This window comes from Lepidochelys olivacea (assembly GCF_965140295.1).
Source record: "Lepidochelys olivacea isolate rLepOli2 genome assembly, chromosome: 11".
NCBI classification, from domain to species: Eukaryota; Metazoa; Chordata; order Testudines; family Cheloniidae; genus Lepidochelys; species Lepidochelys olivacea.
In genome coordinates this window covers 46,069,154-46,086,674 of record NC_140421.1, presented here as the reverse complement: position 1 = coordinate 46,086,674, position 17,521 = coordinate 46,069,154, and the positions used below count along the sequence as shown (strand labels likewise).

At 39.6% G+C, this 17,521-nt stretch overlaps 1 protein-coding gene across 12 annotated transcripts in view; it reads left to right on the top strand.

Moving 5' to 3' along the window:
- The window catches only part of ZNF385B (zinc finger protein 385B), a 305,083-nt gene that overhangs the window by 191,575 nt on the left and 95,987 nt on the right, over positions 1 to 17,521 (top strand). The window contains exon 1 of one of the 12 annotated variants that reach the window (XM_084643005.1): positions 8,842 to 8,910. The exons of the other annotated variants lie outside the window; for them this stretch is intronic. The gene's annotated coding sequence lies outside the window, so the exon portion shown is untranslated. Of the gene's footprint in view, positions 1 to 8,841; positions 8,911 to 17,521 lie in introns of those variants that run through there. 12 annotated transcript variants of the gene reach the window in all.

Below are 17,521 nucleotides of genomic sequence, written 5' to 3'. Positions count from 1 at the left end.
GTTCAGGGCAAGGATTGTCATTCACTATATATCTGTACAGTGCCTAGCTTAGTGGGGCCCTGACCAGTTGGCCTCTAGACTCACTTTTCTTGGACAATAACAGCAATGGGGAAAGCTTGGAGATGGATCTCTCAGCGGAACAGCTTTGAAGGGAAAAAATTTAGAAGAAAAAAGTTAAATATAGAGTAAACAGTGTTTGTAGTATAGTTGGCTTATTGCTTGGGTTTTGGACTTCACAAGAAATGAACAGTTTTCTTGCTAAGTTACCCAGAATACAACTTTGAAGTAAAAAAGCAAAGTGCCCAACCTGTGGGAAGCCTTTATAGAACTGCCTGTGAATGTCAAAGTAATATTAGATCTAGTTACCAACAACGAAGAACAAAAGGACTTAAATTCACCATAAGGTGGGACTCGTTCATGGACACTGGATTTCAGGCAGGCAAATGTTGAGGAGAATTTAGAAATCTAGTCAGTAAGGTGTCATGGGAGGATGTAGCAGAAGAATTAAAAAACAAACCCATAATTGGTGGATTTACAAGGCACTGTTCAGAGATCTGTGTCTCGGGAGAAAAAAACCTGCATGGGAAATGTGAACTTCCTCAGCCTGACTTTCTTATGTGACCCACCTTCCTCACTGCTGGTCAATTCAGGAGGGCAGGCTAGGGGAGCAGTTTCAGGTCATTACTACCTCCTCCCAAGTATCCTGACCTGCCCAGGCTCCCAATAGCTGGCAGGTCTCCAGCAGACCAGGTGTAACCCCAAGCAAATGGCCATTCCCCAAGATTTTAAATACTCTGAACTTAGCGTTTCAAGCAAGGCTGAAGCAGGTGGTATATCAGGTTGATAATATACATATGAAAGTTTAAATCTGTTTTAAATGGGTATTTTAATGATAGACTGAAATTATTCCCAAGGAACCATTAATACTATTGTCAGTAATCTAGGTACCGAGAAGTTAAATATTTGATTGTTAGATTCCCCACTTATTTCATAAATGTGCCATTGAAGTATATTTTTACACTATCATGTTAATAGATCATATAATAAACAATCCTCAAATGGGCAGTGAAATTACAGAATATAATAGCTTTGAAGGAGCTTTAATAGTCTAGTGTATCAGTAAAACACAAATGAAAGAGTCCTTAACATAGGTTTTAAAATATTTCTAAATGTATGCTGTAATTTATGTGGTCAGTTATCTGCGTAGTGGTATGAAGGACTATTGATCCACTGAGGATTGTGGGGCCCATCAGTCCTGCAATAGGAGACTGTCAATATTTCAAACAGCAATTTTGTTTGTACGCTTAAAGCAGTTTGTTAGATGAACACAGTACTGTAATGTGTTAATTACAGAGCATTTTTTTTTGCAAAAACTGAACTTATTATGATTGAAATCAATATTTTTGCAATTATAGTTCCTAAAAATACAAAATTAAAGTGGCCACTTATCGACTTTGGCTATTTGACCATAACAAATGCTTGTTAACAATCAATAGGTAGCAACTTGTTTTGCAGATTAATTATTTGGTTGTCTAACAACTGTGACTCTCAGTAAGTGAAGCACTAGTAACTCTTTCACTAAAGGAAGTACAATATGCCGTATGTCTCAGAAGTATACTTCTGCCCTATTACTACTGTCCCAATTCAGGGCAACTGCACTTAATCCTGCTCTATGGTACAGCAAAGGAACCCAATCTCAGGCTTCCCCTGGCTGTCCCCTTTCTTGCATCTCTCTCCTTTTGGACAAAGGTAATTCAAGGTTGAACAACTTGCTGCCTTCACTGTGTTGTTCCCAGCAGAAGATAGGTTGCCTAAACAGCCTTCTCTTGTTTTCTCTTCCAAGACTAATAACAGGGTGATGGGCACCAGTCATAAGTTACCACACAAAACTTGCTATGAAAACCTGTTGTATTCTTAAGGATAAAGCATTATAGAGAACACATTAAAAATAAAATAACCTACACACATGCTCATAAACTTGCCAGAGATCTCTCTAACCCTAACATGGGCTCTGGCAGGAGCAGTCCCTCAGAACCCTATCCAAGGGGTTTCAAGTTCATCACAGCTCCAGCTCAGAACAAGCCCACTCATAAAAATTTAGTCCACCCCTTTTACAGTTCAGGGGTCTTTGATCTGGAGTTTCAAGAAGTTGCTAATTAGAAGACAATGGCTCTTTCCTCAGGGTGTAGTTTCAAAAGGCCTCCTGAGTACCTCCTAGAAAACCCACTTCACATGTAGTGTCCCAAACAGTTCTCTGAAGTTCCTAACATTGACATTAATCAAGATCCTAGAAAACATGTCATCCTACAACAACATAACAATTTTGTTTGTAATACAGTGGACCCCAAAGGTATTAAATCCAATTCAATAAGGCTATATTTATTCAATAAAATTTGTCATAATTCCATCAGGTTTGTCCAGGATATGGCAAGCTGTTGTCAGTCACAAGTATGTATTGTCATACATTAAAATTATTCTCGGACTGTCATGACTGGGGCTTGGGCTGTCATGCCTAGTGGTTGGAACAGTGGAAGTCAGGCTGTCACGGTTCCTCCCCCACTCTGAACTCTAGGGTACAGATGTGGGGACCTGCATGAAAAACCTCCTAAGCTTATCTTTACCAGCTTAGGTCAAAACTTCCCCAAGGTACAAAATATTACACCTTGGACTGGCCGCTACCACCACCAAACTAATACTGGTTACTGGGGAAGAGCTGTTTGGACGCGTCCTTCCCCCCAAAATACTTCCCAAAACCTTGCACCCCACTTCCTGGACAAGGTTTGGTAAAAAGCCTCACCAATTTGCCTAGGTGACTACAGACCCAGACCCTTGGATCTTAAGAATAATGAACAATCCTCCCAACACTTGCACCCCCCCTTTCCTGGGAAATGTTGGATAAAAAGCCTCACCAATTTGCATAGGTGACCACAGACCCAAACCCTTGGATCTGAGAACAATGAAAAAGCATTCAGTGTTTTACAAGAAGACTTTTAATAAAAAATAGAAGTAAATAGAAATAAAGAAATCCCCCCTGTAAAATCAGGATGGTAGATATCTTACAGGGTAATTAGATTCAAAAACATAGAGAACCCCTCTAGGCAAAACCTTAAGTTACAAAAAAGATACACAGACAGAAATAGTTATTCTATTCAGCACAATTCTTTTCTCAGCCATTTAAAGAAATCATAATCTAACACATACCTAGCTAGATACTTACTAAAAGTTCTAAGACTCCATTCCTGTTCTGTCCCTGGCCAAGACGACTACAGACAGACACAGACCCTTTGTTTCTCTCCCTCCTCCCAGCTTTTGAAAGTATCTTGTCTCCTCATTGGTCATTTTGGTCAGGTGCCAGCGAGGTTACCTTTAGCTTCTTAACCCTTTACAGGTGAGAGGAGCTTTCCCCTGGCCAGGAGGGACTTCAAAGGGGTTTACCCTTCCCTTTATATTTATGACACAGGCCTAGTAGTCTTGCAGTGGGGGTCAGAAGCCAGAAACCATGCCAAATCAGAAACTGGGAGTTGGAGCTGGAGGCGGGAGTCAAGCCAGGGGCCAGAGTCAGGAGTCAAACTAGGGGTCAGGGTTGGAGTTGGAGACCAGGGGCAGGGATCAGAAACAAGACAGGTCAGGAAAGCAGGAACCAGGGACAAGTCAGGAGAGCAGTGCTCAGGAGTCAGGCAAGAAGGTTGGGTTCAATGTTGCAGCCACCCAGAAATTCACCCAGTTGCACAGACAACTTCCAGTGCTGCCTTCTGGCTTAAATAGTGCAGCCAAACCAACTGGTGGGGCTGGGCACTTCTCCAATCAGGACAGCTATGAGTAGCTTCTCTGGTGGGGCTCACTAGTCATCCCACTAGTTACTAGCAAGTCCCTGGATGGCGACTGGGATGTGAAGGTTGCCTGGGAGCCTGCAGTTCAAGACTTGTGGATCCTCACAAGGACTATCTGTCAAAACTCATGTAGGTGTTAGGAGCAACAAAGAACTTAATGGATATACATATACTTCTGCAGCCGCAGTCCTGTCACGCCACAGTGCTATTCATAGAGCAACAAGTTAGGGAGGATGTGGGGAGAAAAGGGAAGAGGTTGAGCTCTACCAACCTATGAATTTTGTACACGTATATGCTATTCTATAACAACATGCATGTGTCTGCCTCTACATTCACCTACATGCTGGCATCTGTGTTCAGTAAACTGCTTCCATCACTTTTGATTTGGAAGCATAAATTCTCATTGGAGTCTCTCTTATAAAAAAAAATGTGCATCAATGATGTAGTTTTTAATTTAATAAAGAAATACTCAGGTATTTTAATAACCATACATTGTATTTACATGGAATCTTTCAGCCAAAAATCTAATAACGCACTTTTCAATTTAATCTTCAACACCTGTGTGTGGGTGGGTGGGGAGCATGGGGGGAAATAATATTTCAACTCATAAGATTACAGCATAAAGTCTAGTGGGGGAAGAGAGATCTACAGTGATTGGCTGATTTACCCTGATGATGTAGTCCAATGAGAGGGATATCACTGTTGAGGCTGTCCTGATGTAATACTCAGACTTGAAGGTCAGAAGGGACTGTTATGATGATCTAGTCTGACCTCCTGCATATTACAGGCCACAGAATCTCTCCTCTCCACTCCTGTAGTAGACCTCTGGTACGTGAGAAATATGTTTTAAAGTACATGCCAAAGGAATCAGAGTTCAGGTTGGACTTTTAGGATTTGGAATTTCCTGTTTGAGTTATTAAACTGAATGTTGCTATAGTACTAGTTATTTACATGGAATTTCATACAATGAGTTCCTTGGAATTTTCATTAGAAAGCTTTGTCTCGATTATACATTGATTAAGTAAGTAATCCATAAAGTGGATGAAGGTAAATCAGAACAAGGCACTCTTACTTAGGAAAAAGAGTATCCACATGTAGGGTTATTCTGGAATAGCTATTGCACTTTAAATTCACACCTACCTTAATTCAAACTAAGGGCATGGCTACACTTGCAGATGTAGAGTGCTTTGAGGTAAATCAGCCTTCGGAGAGCGCAGTAGGGAAAGTGCTGCAATCTGTCCACATTGACAGCTTCAAGCGCACTGGCGTGGCCACATTTGCGGCACTTGCAGTGGCATTGAGAGCGGTGCATTATGGGCAGCTATCCCAGCATGCAAGTGACTGCAACGTGCTTTTCAAATGGGGGTGGGGTGGGGTGGGGGGGGAGTGTGCTAGCATGCTGTCTTGTAAGTTCAGACAGCAGCAGACCCTCTTCCCCCCTCGCCTCTCTTTTTCTGTCTCTCACACAGCATTCCACACTAATGGTTGCTTTGTCTCGGAGCAGATAAGCAACCGGATGTCTGAAACGGAACTTTCAAAGGGCATATCCGCATTCCTGCAGCGATTCAAAAACAATGACAAGAGTGGCCACTTGACTTAAGGGGATTATGGGATGTTTCTGGAGGCTGATCAGAGCGCAGTAATGCAACACCTCATCCACACAGGCACCATGATGCTCCAGCAGGGGTGCAGCAAATGTTATTCCACTCGCCGAGGTGGAGTACCAGCAGCGCTGTAGCCGTGGAGTCAGAGCGCTCTATGTGCCTTGCCAGTGTGAACGGGTAGTGAGCTAGTGCGCCTGGGGCTCCGTTATTGTGCTGTAACTCGCAAGTGTAGCCAAGCCCTAACTTGCAAGTGTAGAGAGGCCCTAAGTGCCTGATCTTGAGAGGTGTTGAGTATCTGCAATGCATCTTGAACTCAGGAAGTTGCAGGTGCTCAGCATTTCTCAGAATCAGATTCTTAGCTCTTACTAAATCATTCACTCCCATTCTGTTTGTCACCTTAATCCTACATCTTTCAGTAGACTGTTATCGACATGCTAGCATAGGGCCTGGCTACACTAGGAACTTCAAAGCGCAGCCGCGGGAGCGCTCCCGCAGCAGTGCTTTGAAGTGCGAGTGTGGTCACGCACGAGCGCTGGGAGAGGGCTCTCCCTGTCCACACTAGTGCTTCAAAGCGCTCAGACTTGCTGCGCTCAGGGGGGTGATTTTTCACACCCCTGAGCCAGCAAGTTAGAGTGCTATAAAATGTAAGTGTAGCCAAGCCCAGAGTAAAAATAAATAAATACTCTCTCTTGTTTGTCCGTTTATGCTACCCATTAATCTCTGGCCTTTTTAGTGGAGCTTCCATGTGCAATATTTATAGACATTTGGCTCTTTACACATTTAAAAGCTACAATTAATGCACTTTAAACATGTAGTCCAGTATTAATTGTTCTGGCAGTAAAGTAGTAGAATTAGCCATGCTTTGCTGCAGGATCTATCAAAACAAATGAATTCTCTCTTCTATCTCCATGGGATAAGGTATGCTATATTCAGAGCTGGAATGAAAGTGATTTATCACTAAGAAGAGTGTGCAATTTGAGAATATGAACAAGAGAAGTTATTTTGGGACATGGCTCTGAACAAATACAATGAGCTAAATTCATCTCTCTCTCTCTCTGTAACTCCCTCCATGTTACTCCATGTCCTGGCTGAACACTTTTTCAGAAAAACTGGAGTAAACAAGACCTATGCATAGACGAAGGCATGATATTGCCATCTAATACATTGGGGCCTTTTGAACAAAATCTGCTGCACCCTGAGGCTAAAGGATTATAAATACCTTGGCCCCTGATCCTGCAATGAACTGTGAGTAGACAGAGTCCTGAAGCTCTTTGCAGGACTTGTACCTCAATCAGGAACTCTATGACTGCAGTTGATTACTTTTGTTTTGAACTATTTTATAGCTATTAAAGTTCAAGCATAAAAGCACTTCATTGTTTGGGTGAACGTTTACTTTTTAACAAAGTATATGTGTGTACTACAACTATAAGAAGTTAAATCCACAGCATACTGTAGCAGAAGAAAGGTTACACTTCATTCTGCTTGATAGAGAAGTCTTTTAAAGCTGCTTTGTGGAGCCTCTCATCTACCTTCTATTCACATCTGTTTATTTTGATGTCATATTTATTTTTGTTTGCTTTTAACACCATTTATCAAAACAGAACTTAAACCTTTTGATCATTTCCCAAGTGATAAGAGGAGGGATTTTCAAAAGCATCCAAGCCCCTTTGGAGTACAAGTTCCATTGAAAGTCAATTTTTGGGTTTTATCAAAAATCTCACCCCAATCTGTTCTCTATTTAATTGAAAAGAAATACTTTACAAAAATTGCTGCTTCACATTTGTTGAATTTAACCGAGGGCAGGCTTACCCAGATTAATTTAATATAAAAAGTTACAGTCTCAGGACTCCTCCTTGTCCTGTCCTGGCATAGTAAGCAGACAGCTGCTTGTAATGTAAAATGAGTTTCTCTAATGATATGTCTTCCACAGACTAGTCTTCATCAAAGTTCACCAGTTTGGGCTATAGTTTTGTATTTCATCAAGTCTCTCACTAGGATTTTTTCATGCTTGGCAGTAAAGGGACACTGCTGAGCAACTTAGGGTCAGAATTGAAATTTTGTGTTTTTTATTTTTAAAAATTACAAATAGTAAATAGTTTAGGTAGACCCTATTCCTGATTGGAGCCCAGAAGAGGTAAAGTGATGTGCCTAAGGGTACACAAGTTAGTGGCAGAGACAGTGCTCAGCACTTAGGTTTTCTGATTCCCTGATGGGTGACCTAGCCACTACACCACACTGCCTGTGTGCACTTCCTGGCACTGTTCCCTCCCACTTCACCTAAAATGCCCATGATTTGGGGCTGATGCCATTTGTTTTTTAAAAAATCTTTAAAAACAAGCCATAAAAACACACAGCTGAAGTTTTAATCTATATAAGAACAGTATCTACTTTTCAACAGCTTTAAAACGGTCTGTAGAAACACTATTAAAATATATATTGTCAGTCTTTTAGGTTATATTTGGTCTGATGATGTCATTAGGTAGGCTGTCCTCCCTCTGGAATCAAGTTGCAAACACGTCCTGAACAGTAATTAGAGCTAAGCAGCAATTACAGCACATATGATTTGTTCAGACTTATCACTTGCCTGCTGTCTCCTTGCACCAAACATCACAAAAGCACCCCAGTGAAATGAAGGAATTCTTTTTCTCTAAATCTAATTCCACATATAATGCTGAAGTGGTCATGGACTATGATCTTACAAACCAAGGTAAGCATTACTCTGTGTTGAGCACATATAGGGGTTTCCCCCCCACTGTGAATATAAATATAACACATCGGAAATTAATTTAGGATAAAGTAAAGAAGTATTCAGTTAAAATAGCTGTTTTTTGTTGTTTTTGGAAGGCAGGGGGGTTTGTTTATTGGTTAATCCAATCTTTTCCTGAAAATTTTTCCTGCAAATACAGTAAATATACAAGGGAAAATTAATCCCTGATATAACTCCATTGAAGTCAATGGAATCACAAAAGGGATAAATATGGACCAGAATTTATGAAGTATCAAAGCAAGTTTTGCCTTTTTTCCCCCTTCTATGTTAAAGGAAGTTGCTAACTTAGTCGTTGTGTACCTAACAGTCCTTATTTATGGTTTGCTGTCATTCTTGTTCCAGTGATGTTATCACATTATAACCAGCACTTGTTAAAAGTTGGAACAATTATTAGAAGCTTTCTGTGTCTCCACACACTCCTTCCGATCCCTCCCAAAGCATCGGAATAGGAGGAGCTGTGATAGCTCACAGTTGACATGGGGGGATTTGGCTAGTCATACAGTGCGGTGAGAGAATGTTCTGGAACACTGAGAGAAGGAAGAGTAATAACTTAGGGAGGAGAGTGGATGCAGAGGATGGGGGGAAAGAGTAGCAGTGAGAGGAGGAAGATTAGTGCAATAATAATTTTTTGTTTCTATAGTGACTTGTCTGAGGACCTCAGAGCACTTTACAGACGTTAATAAATTAAGTCTCTGAACAGTACTGTGAGGTGAGTATTTTTAGTCCCATTTACCAGATTGGAAAACCGAGATTAAGGGTCTTGTCGATGGTCACACAGTATGTGTCAGAGCCAGGAACAGAATCTAGTCATCCTGACTCCAAGTCTTGCACTTTACCCACAAAGTTATTTGGACTGCATTATCATCAATACGCAGCTGATACTTTGCTCAACGTCTTTAAATTTCAGATTCGACTCATACTCTCCTACCACCTAAATGAGGTAGGGATCTGGAAAAAAGTAACTGACTGTAGTTCATCTCAAATAAAATGTGGCAGTGGCTTTGACATTGCTTGTAAATACTGACCTCACAATAGTCCTCCATGTATTTTTTACCTCCAGGCTAAAATACTCTACTGTACTCAGATCTATACTTAATGTGTCCCTGGAAACTCCAGTAAGTGCAGAATGTAGGTGCCGCTCTCCTGACTGGGGCAAGGTGCTGCGAACACATAACACCTGTGTTAGGCTCATCTTGGAGGCACTTCCTGTCCACAACCAGTTTAGGACTCCCATCTGCAAAATATTTTCCCTTTGAAAGTTTGTCAGAACCTGAATCTGACAAATTTTTCAGCACAATAAAGGATACTTTTATTTGGTTTGCATTGACACCCCTTCATCCAGCCTCCAAAATGCTGCTTATGCCTTGAGTAAAACACCTCTTTTGTAAGAAAGAACCTAGCTGTAGAGCTTGTCGGAATTTTTTTTCCCAGAAAAAATTGACTTTCTATTGAAAAAATTAAAATTTTCAGTTTTCAGATTTTTGGCTTTTCTGACAAAAATTTAAGATTTTTTTTTTTAGCAGAAATACATTCTGTGTAAATAGTCATTTAGTTGAAAATCCAATTCTCTGTGCCTAACTGCCACAAAGATGATTTTTCTAAAAGATACTCAAATACTAGGGTGATGGGTGCTGGTATAAGAACCTAGATGGAGAAAAAGTGAAGTATTTTGTGTTTTGTGAAGCCCATGGTCAGGTGGCCAAACTACTCTGAGATGATTATATATACAAAAGGCAGTGGGAAAATATTAAATTCTTAGGCCTCTGGCTGAATCTCAAAGGGTTTGGAAGTTCTATATAATTTAGATAAGCCTCAAAGTTCCTTTGGATAAAACTAACTGTCTTTAGAGAAGTGGCTAGTGTGATGTATGTGGAGTTGCTTGGTGGTGACTATGCATCTGGAACCAAAATGTGTTTCTGCACACTCTTGGTAGACATGAGCTTGAGTTTAACTCCAATTCCTCCTTTACAGACTTTAACACCAGCCGCTAGCCTCAGTTAAAAACAGAATTGCTGTGTCTTCACTGCTATTTGAACTTGGGTTAGGTAACTGAAGTTAAGAACACACCTCTTTTTTTTTTCTTCTCTCAGTGAAGGTGTACCTTCAGATGGATTGGCTGGCCAACTGGGAAAAAACAGTCTCAGGCAAAAGAAGGACTTCCCACCTAGGCCCTCTAAGACAGTGGTTCTCTACCAGGGGTACACATACCCGTGGGGTTATGCAAAGGTCTTCCAGGGGGTACATCAACTCATCATTTGCTTAGTTTTACAACAGGCTACATAAAAAGCACTAGCAAAGTCAGTAAACACTAAAATTTCATACAGACAATGACTTGTTTACACTGCTCTATATACTCTCTACTGAAATTTAAGTACAACATTTACATTCCAGTTGATTTGTTTTATAACTATAGGGTAAAAATGAGGAAGTAACCAATTTTTCAGTAATAGTGTGCTGTGACACTTTTGTATTTTTATGCCTGATTTTGTAAGCAAGTAGATTTTAAGTGAGATGAAACTTGTGAGTACTCCAGACAAATCAGGCTTCTGAAAGGGGTACAATAGTCTGAAAAGGTTGAGAGCCACTGTTCTAAGAAAAAGCCATTGAACAATAGGGTAAAGGGGATCAGGCATTCAAAAAGAGATTGTTCCATGAGAGAGGGAAACAGACTTTCTGTGAAGGCAAACTGAGACCAGGCTGGGTCCCAGGAACTCTAGAGTTTGCTAAAAGAATGTAAGTTGGGTTTGTTCTGCACTTATAACTCAAGCAGGAAGCCCATATAATGAAGCTTGTAGTGAAGTGTGTGATTGGATGAGTCTAACCATGCAAGGAGCCTGTTTCTTGTTTTAAAATCATTTTCTTGTATGTTTTGTTCCATTTACTAAATAAACCTACTTCTTTGAAGAAGGTTGTTCATCACTGTGTAGCCCTGGTCACAGACTGCCGAAGGGAAGTGATGCAGGTATCCATTCAGTCCTGCATAACAATAAATGGTTGGCAAAGATGGGGTGTTGAACCCAGATTCTGGTCTAAATGTGGGAGAATTGTAAAATTCCAGCCCAGACACACAGGTGCTGGACTGGGGGTATGGCAGCACCTCCTGGCTTGAAGTGGTTTCTTTCATATACAGGGCTTACAGTTGGGTTTAATGGCTTTGAGCACGCCCCCACTCCCACACATACACAAATTGTTCCAGCACACCTGCCCAGACAAGTAAAGGCACAAGCCTGACACCTAATGGGGTACACTCAGAGAGACCAGAAAGGGGACAGAGGTTCAAGCAGCCCTGTAACTATGATACATTGTCAGGATTGTGACAATGATGAACTTCCAATAAGTGCCCAGCAAAAAAAAAAAAAAAAAATTGTAGAAGGAAAAAGTAAGAAAATTTATTTTCTTGTGTTCTTTTGGGGAAGACAATGGGAAAAGACAGAAATAAAGAGCTATCTACAGCTCAGGAAAAGTCAGCTAGTAGAATTATGCAAAGAAAGGAACCAAAACTCTAGAGAGCTGAAAAAGACACAGTTGGTTAGTCTGATATGATCTGATGACCAGAAAAGAAATGGCATCCCAGAACCACATAAGGACTGGGCAGGATGACCTAGTTCATTCAGAGCACCTGCAGAGGTTGAGGAAGACAGGCTTGAACAAACTAGGACATTCTGAGGAGGACAACGGGGGCTCAGGCAGAGGCATAGATGAGGAGTCCTGGAGTGCATGTAGCAACTGGACCCTGTTGAGATGGAGTTCCCTGAACCAGAGGAGTCTAGAGTGGGAGAACCTACAGCATGAGAGAGAAAAGCAGGAGGGCCGGAGATGCTGGTCCCGAGCTTATGCTAGTGCAGCTTAATTTAAACCCAGCTACCTATGGTCCCAAAAGGCTGTTTCAACAGTGGGGAATTGCAACAGCATAGGGACACCCTGGCTATGCTTCCTTTCTTTGGCTCATCCCCATTTCTGGGATTGAGGTGGGGTGGTGCACCACCTGTGAATTCCTCCATTGTGAGTGAATCCTCCACTGACTGGTTTGGCTGGCTTTCTGGCTTTATGCCCTGGTACAATTCAAAGCAGCCGTACTGAGATCAAGGATCTAGCCAGTTCTGTGTGTGATGATCTTTGTTTAGGAATAAACTGAAGAGTCACAAATATATAGGGTGAAATCCTGACCTATTGTGGTCAACAAGCAAAACTCCCATTGTCTTCAGTAGGGCCATGGTTTTGCTCATAGTACCTAAGAGTACTGCATGTATTAATAGCCAACCATGTTTATTTAGAATGGAACAGTCCAGTGCTGCAGAGAAGAATATGCTACGTTCTGACATGCCACACAGCTTTCTAATGGAGCAAATGGCTTTGTTTGTTTTCGAAGTCTGCAAAATTAGCTTTTTAGAGAAACAAATGACAAATATTTCATGCTACCTACAGATAAAAGCAAATCACAGTTGTACAGCAGCCAGCACATTGATTCTAAATGTAATGCTTCTTAATTTATTTAATTGCTTAAGCTTGACAAACAGCCAATACTAATAAATATGCACTGATATTAGTATGGTGTTTCTAGGGTTCATTTGACTTGGAAATATAAATATTGAAAAAGAAACAAGTGGAACAGTACAGCACAGTGGCTGCCAAAATTAAATGGTATATGGAATGAGTATTTTCTCTTCTGAAATTTGTATTGTTCAGGAGCACATGCAGGACAAAAGTTAGAGAGAGATAAATACTATACAAGTTACACAATGTGCAGGTTAAAATTTGAACAAGTTATCATAAAGATATAGGCGCTATGAAGGTTAATTCAAACAGCTGTGACCTAACAATTTTAACATGATTATTTCAGGTGAAGAGGTTAAAATACCTTTCTCAGTTCTAATTGTTTGTACACTCTTTTTGCCCTTTTTGGTATTTACAATACAAAGTCCAGGATGATTTGTTGTTGATTTTTAAGTTGTTTAACATGTAAAAGAGTTACAGGTGTAAATTTAGCTTTTCTTGATTAAAGTTGATTCATTTTCCTCTAAAATATTGGAAGTATTGTTTTTCTTTAACCACAAAAAGCTTTAAGAGACACATCTGTTTTTTTCGGTTTCTAATTTTTGACACACTACTGAATTCTAGAGACTCGAGAACAAATTCCGAGAATGGCTTTCATATATTATTAATTATAAATATTTTAACTGATTGAAAACATCAACTTTTTTGTGATAAGCTCCACACATGTGAACTACATGCATAGTAGTCACAATCTGTTTTATACATATTTTTTAAATGGAAAAATTTCCTTTAGTCATGAGGGATTTGAGGGAGAAAATTCTACTGAGGAAAAAACATCTTAATTCACAGAAATGAAAATGGTGTACAGTCAATCCTCAGTATTCCAGACACACAAGTTAGGTGAGATAATATCTTTTAGTATATTAGAAATTGGTCCAGTAAAAGATATTACCAGATTTACCTTATCTTTATCATATCCTGGGACTAACATGACTGCTACAACCCTACAAACAGCTCAGTATTCTAGTGAGGAAGGCCCTAATCTCTCTCAGCCTTGCGCATACACTTAATTTCAAGGATGGTGAGTATTCCCATTGATGTCAGTGGGACTACTTACATGTTTAAAGTTAAGCATGTGTATAATGCTTGTAGGGTCTAAGAATGGAGCCTATTTCACAGGATGAAGTGCATTTATAATTAGGCTAGTGAGGTAATTAAAGAGACTAGTTATGGTTGTATGCTTTTATATTATATTTAAACAATTTAAGATATTGGGCTTCATCCAGTCCCTGCTGAAGTCAGTAGCTCAGAACATTTTTATTGGTGGCATGTTTTACTTTGATAACACATGCTGTTGATGTTGTGAGCTTGATATTGGAAAAGGGATTATGGGTAAATCATTGTACTGTGTATTTTGTAGATACAACATTCCAGGATGAAAACCTCATAAACATTTCCACAGATGTGAAGTGAATGAAAATGTGTTGTCCTGTCATGTAAATTATTTACCCAGTTATTTACTAGCAATCATTTTTAGCTGAACTAGTTATTCTGGGAACTCTTCAGATATTTTTTCTGTATATCTCTCAACTGCATAATCAATATACAATAAATCCTATATATCGACTATAAACTTTTTTATTGTACCCTTACATTTTTTGCAAGCTGTTTATGACTCCTAATATTGTGTGGAAAAATAAGTAAGTGGGGGTGTGAAATCCTGGCATGATATTAGGTCAAAACTCCAATTAACTGCAAAAGGGTCAGGATTTCATTCCAGGTTTGTATACTGTATGGCATGTTTAGGAGAAATCTTAAATACATCTGACATGTAGAAACACTTTAGTTCAAAGTATCTGCTTTTCTACAACTCCGAGTGCGAGAGAGCGTACACGTACAATCCTGTTAATACATATAATCATAAGACATTTCTTTGTGGATGATTAATAATGGAAATATTAGTGTTACATTCCACATTTTCATTTAGAAGGACAGAATGATTTTCATAGTCTGGCTTGTTTATTATGTGGAGTTAGTTATCTATAATAGTGCTATAACTTATCTATATAGTTCCTTCAGTTTATACAATATGGTTATGCCATATGAAATGAATGCAGAGTTTGTTGCAGCAGTTATGTCAAAAAGGCAAAACCCTTTAGAACCTAATGAGATCCAAAATGATTGGTGTGTCAGTTTCTCTAGTTTTGTTCCTATACAAGGTCAGACATGGACTAAAATAAAGTGTTTCTGCAGATTGCCTTTCCTCCTGATTTTGAGGCAAGTGGACTTTCTACTAATCATGTCCTATCCAATAGCCATTAGTAACCAGTCTGGATGAATAGTCATTCCTACCGCCTTTTGAAATACCCCCTTTGACAATTCTGCAGGTTTTAAAGAGGTAGTCATGTATGTTGATGGAAGTGCTTCATATTCTTTAGATCACTTCATGGGTCAGTGGAAGAATTGACTGTCCCATTGATGTTTGAATAAGGTTTGAGAGGAATGAAGTTGATACAACTTCTAGACTTCAAATTATGTATGCATCACAAAGGTTTTAGTGGTAATCATATTGACTCTTGAAGGAACTCATTCATTAATTAGTACGGTGCTTTGGGGATATAAACTGCTTAGTATTTTTCCTATTGTCAGTGGAAAGCAATGGAAGTGTTCTCATACACACTGCTGTTTTGATTCACAAGTTATTTTTAAATATAAGTTATGTTGCCTGGGCAGTGCTGCTCTCTCAGGATCATATTAATTTACCATTTGGGAAATTCAGATAAAGAATTGATCTTGAAAGTCGCTCTCTCTCCTTTAGCTCTGACAAGCCACGATAGCCTAGTGGTAGCATATGGCAAGCACTAGCTTTTATTCTGCTGACTGTGTTTTAGGGGGGAAAATCTCAAAGTTCACCTTCCTGAAAATGCTTAATGCGCTACTTCTAAAATATGGCTTTCCTTCACTATTCTGATACTTGCACTTCACCATTTTCACAACCCAATACAAAATTCATTTATTTTACTTAGCTTTCTCTTAGTAATCAATCTCTCTCGCTCGCTCTCTCTCTCTCTTTCAGATATACTCAGAGACATACAACACTTCCACTCACACACTAAGCAAAAAAATAAACAGAAAATCCCCATAGCCTATAAACTGATCAGGGGAGGGAGGGAGAGAGAATTTCTGGTTTTAAGTACATGTAATTCAGATACTGTGGTGATGAGTCATATAAATCCGTAGATTTAGTGACCTGCAAGGGTTCACTATATTTGTATGTCATTTCTGGAAATATCAGCTCCTAATGAAAGTAGATAGTAATGGGTCATATTGCAGCAGGGATCCAGATAGTGGAGCATCATTTTAACAGTGATTCTGCTTTGAAGGGAAGAACCCTAATTGATTATTTTTAATACATATTTCATTAGATTATTAAAAATATGACTTACTTGAACACATCACTCTCTATATAGTTGTCTATAAATAAGTGTAATAAGGACTTAAAGGACTTCTTTGAGGGATGTCAGAGGCCTCAGAGGAGTAGATGTTGCCTCGGATCATTATTTTTTAGAGGCCACCTTAAAAGTTAAACTCAAAAAGATCACAAAGATGGACCCAAAAAAGGGTGTTACAGCCATAGAGAAGTTCAAGGAGAAAGAAACAGGTCAGATTACACTTCACAACCATACCAGTGTTTACCAGCACCACGCTGTAGAAAGGCAGGAAGACATATGGTCAAACTGGAGGAAGATGGTAGTCAAGACAACAGAGGAAGAAGTGGGCTGCCAAAGATGGCAGAAGAAAGATGAATGAATTACATCTGGAAAATGGGCAGTTACTGACTAACAGAAAGTTATGAAAGCAAAAAAGGAAGAGTGCAAGACACATGCTCAACAGATAATCATCAAATGATCCATTCCCCATCACTCATTCCCAGCTTCTGGCAAAGAGAGGCTAGGGACACCATTCCTGCTCATCCTGGCTAATAGCCATTGATGGACCTATCCTTCATTAATTTATCTAGTTCTTTTTTGAACCCTGTTATGGTGTTGGCCTTCACAGCATCCTCTGGCAAGGAGTTCCACAGGTTGACTGTGCATTGTGTGAAGAAATACTTCCTTTTATTTGTTTTAAACCTGCTGCCTATTAAATTCATTTGGTGACCCCTAGTTCTTGTGTTATGAGACGTAGTAAACAACACTTCCTTATCTACTTTCTCTACACCAGTGATGATTTTATAGACCTCAATCATATCTCCCCTTAGTAGTCTCTTTTCCAAGCTGAAAAGTCCCAGTTTTATTAATATCTGCTCGTACAGAAGCCATTCCATACCCCTAATAATTTTTGTTGCCCTTTTCTGAACCTTTTCCAATTCCAATATATCTTTTGTGAGCTGTGGTGACCCCATCTGCACATAGTATTCAAGATGTGGGCGTACCATGGATTTATGTAGAGGCAACATGATATTTTCTGTCCTATTATCTATCCCTTTCTTAATTATTCCCAGCATTCTGTTCGCTTTTTTGACTGCTGCTGCACATTGAGTGAATGTTTTCAGAGAACTATCCATGACTCCAAGATCTCTTTCTTGAGTGGTAACAACTAATTTGGACCTCATCATTTTAAATGTATAGTTGGGATTATGCTTTCCAATGTGCATTACTTTGCGTTTATCAACATTAAATTTCATTTGCCATTTTGTTGCCCAGTCACCCAGTTTTGAGAGATCCTTCTGTAGCTGTTTGCAGTCTGCCTGGGTCTTAACTATCTTTAGTTATTTTGTATCATCCGCAAATTTTGCCACCTCACTGTTTATCCGCTTTTCCAGA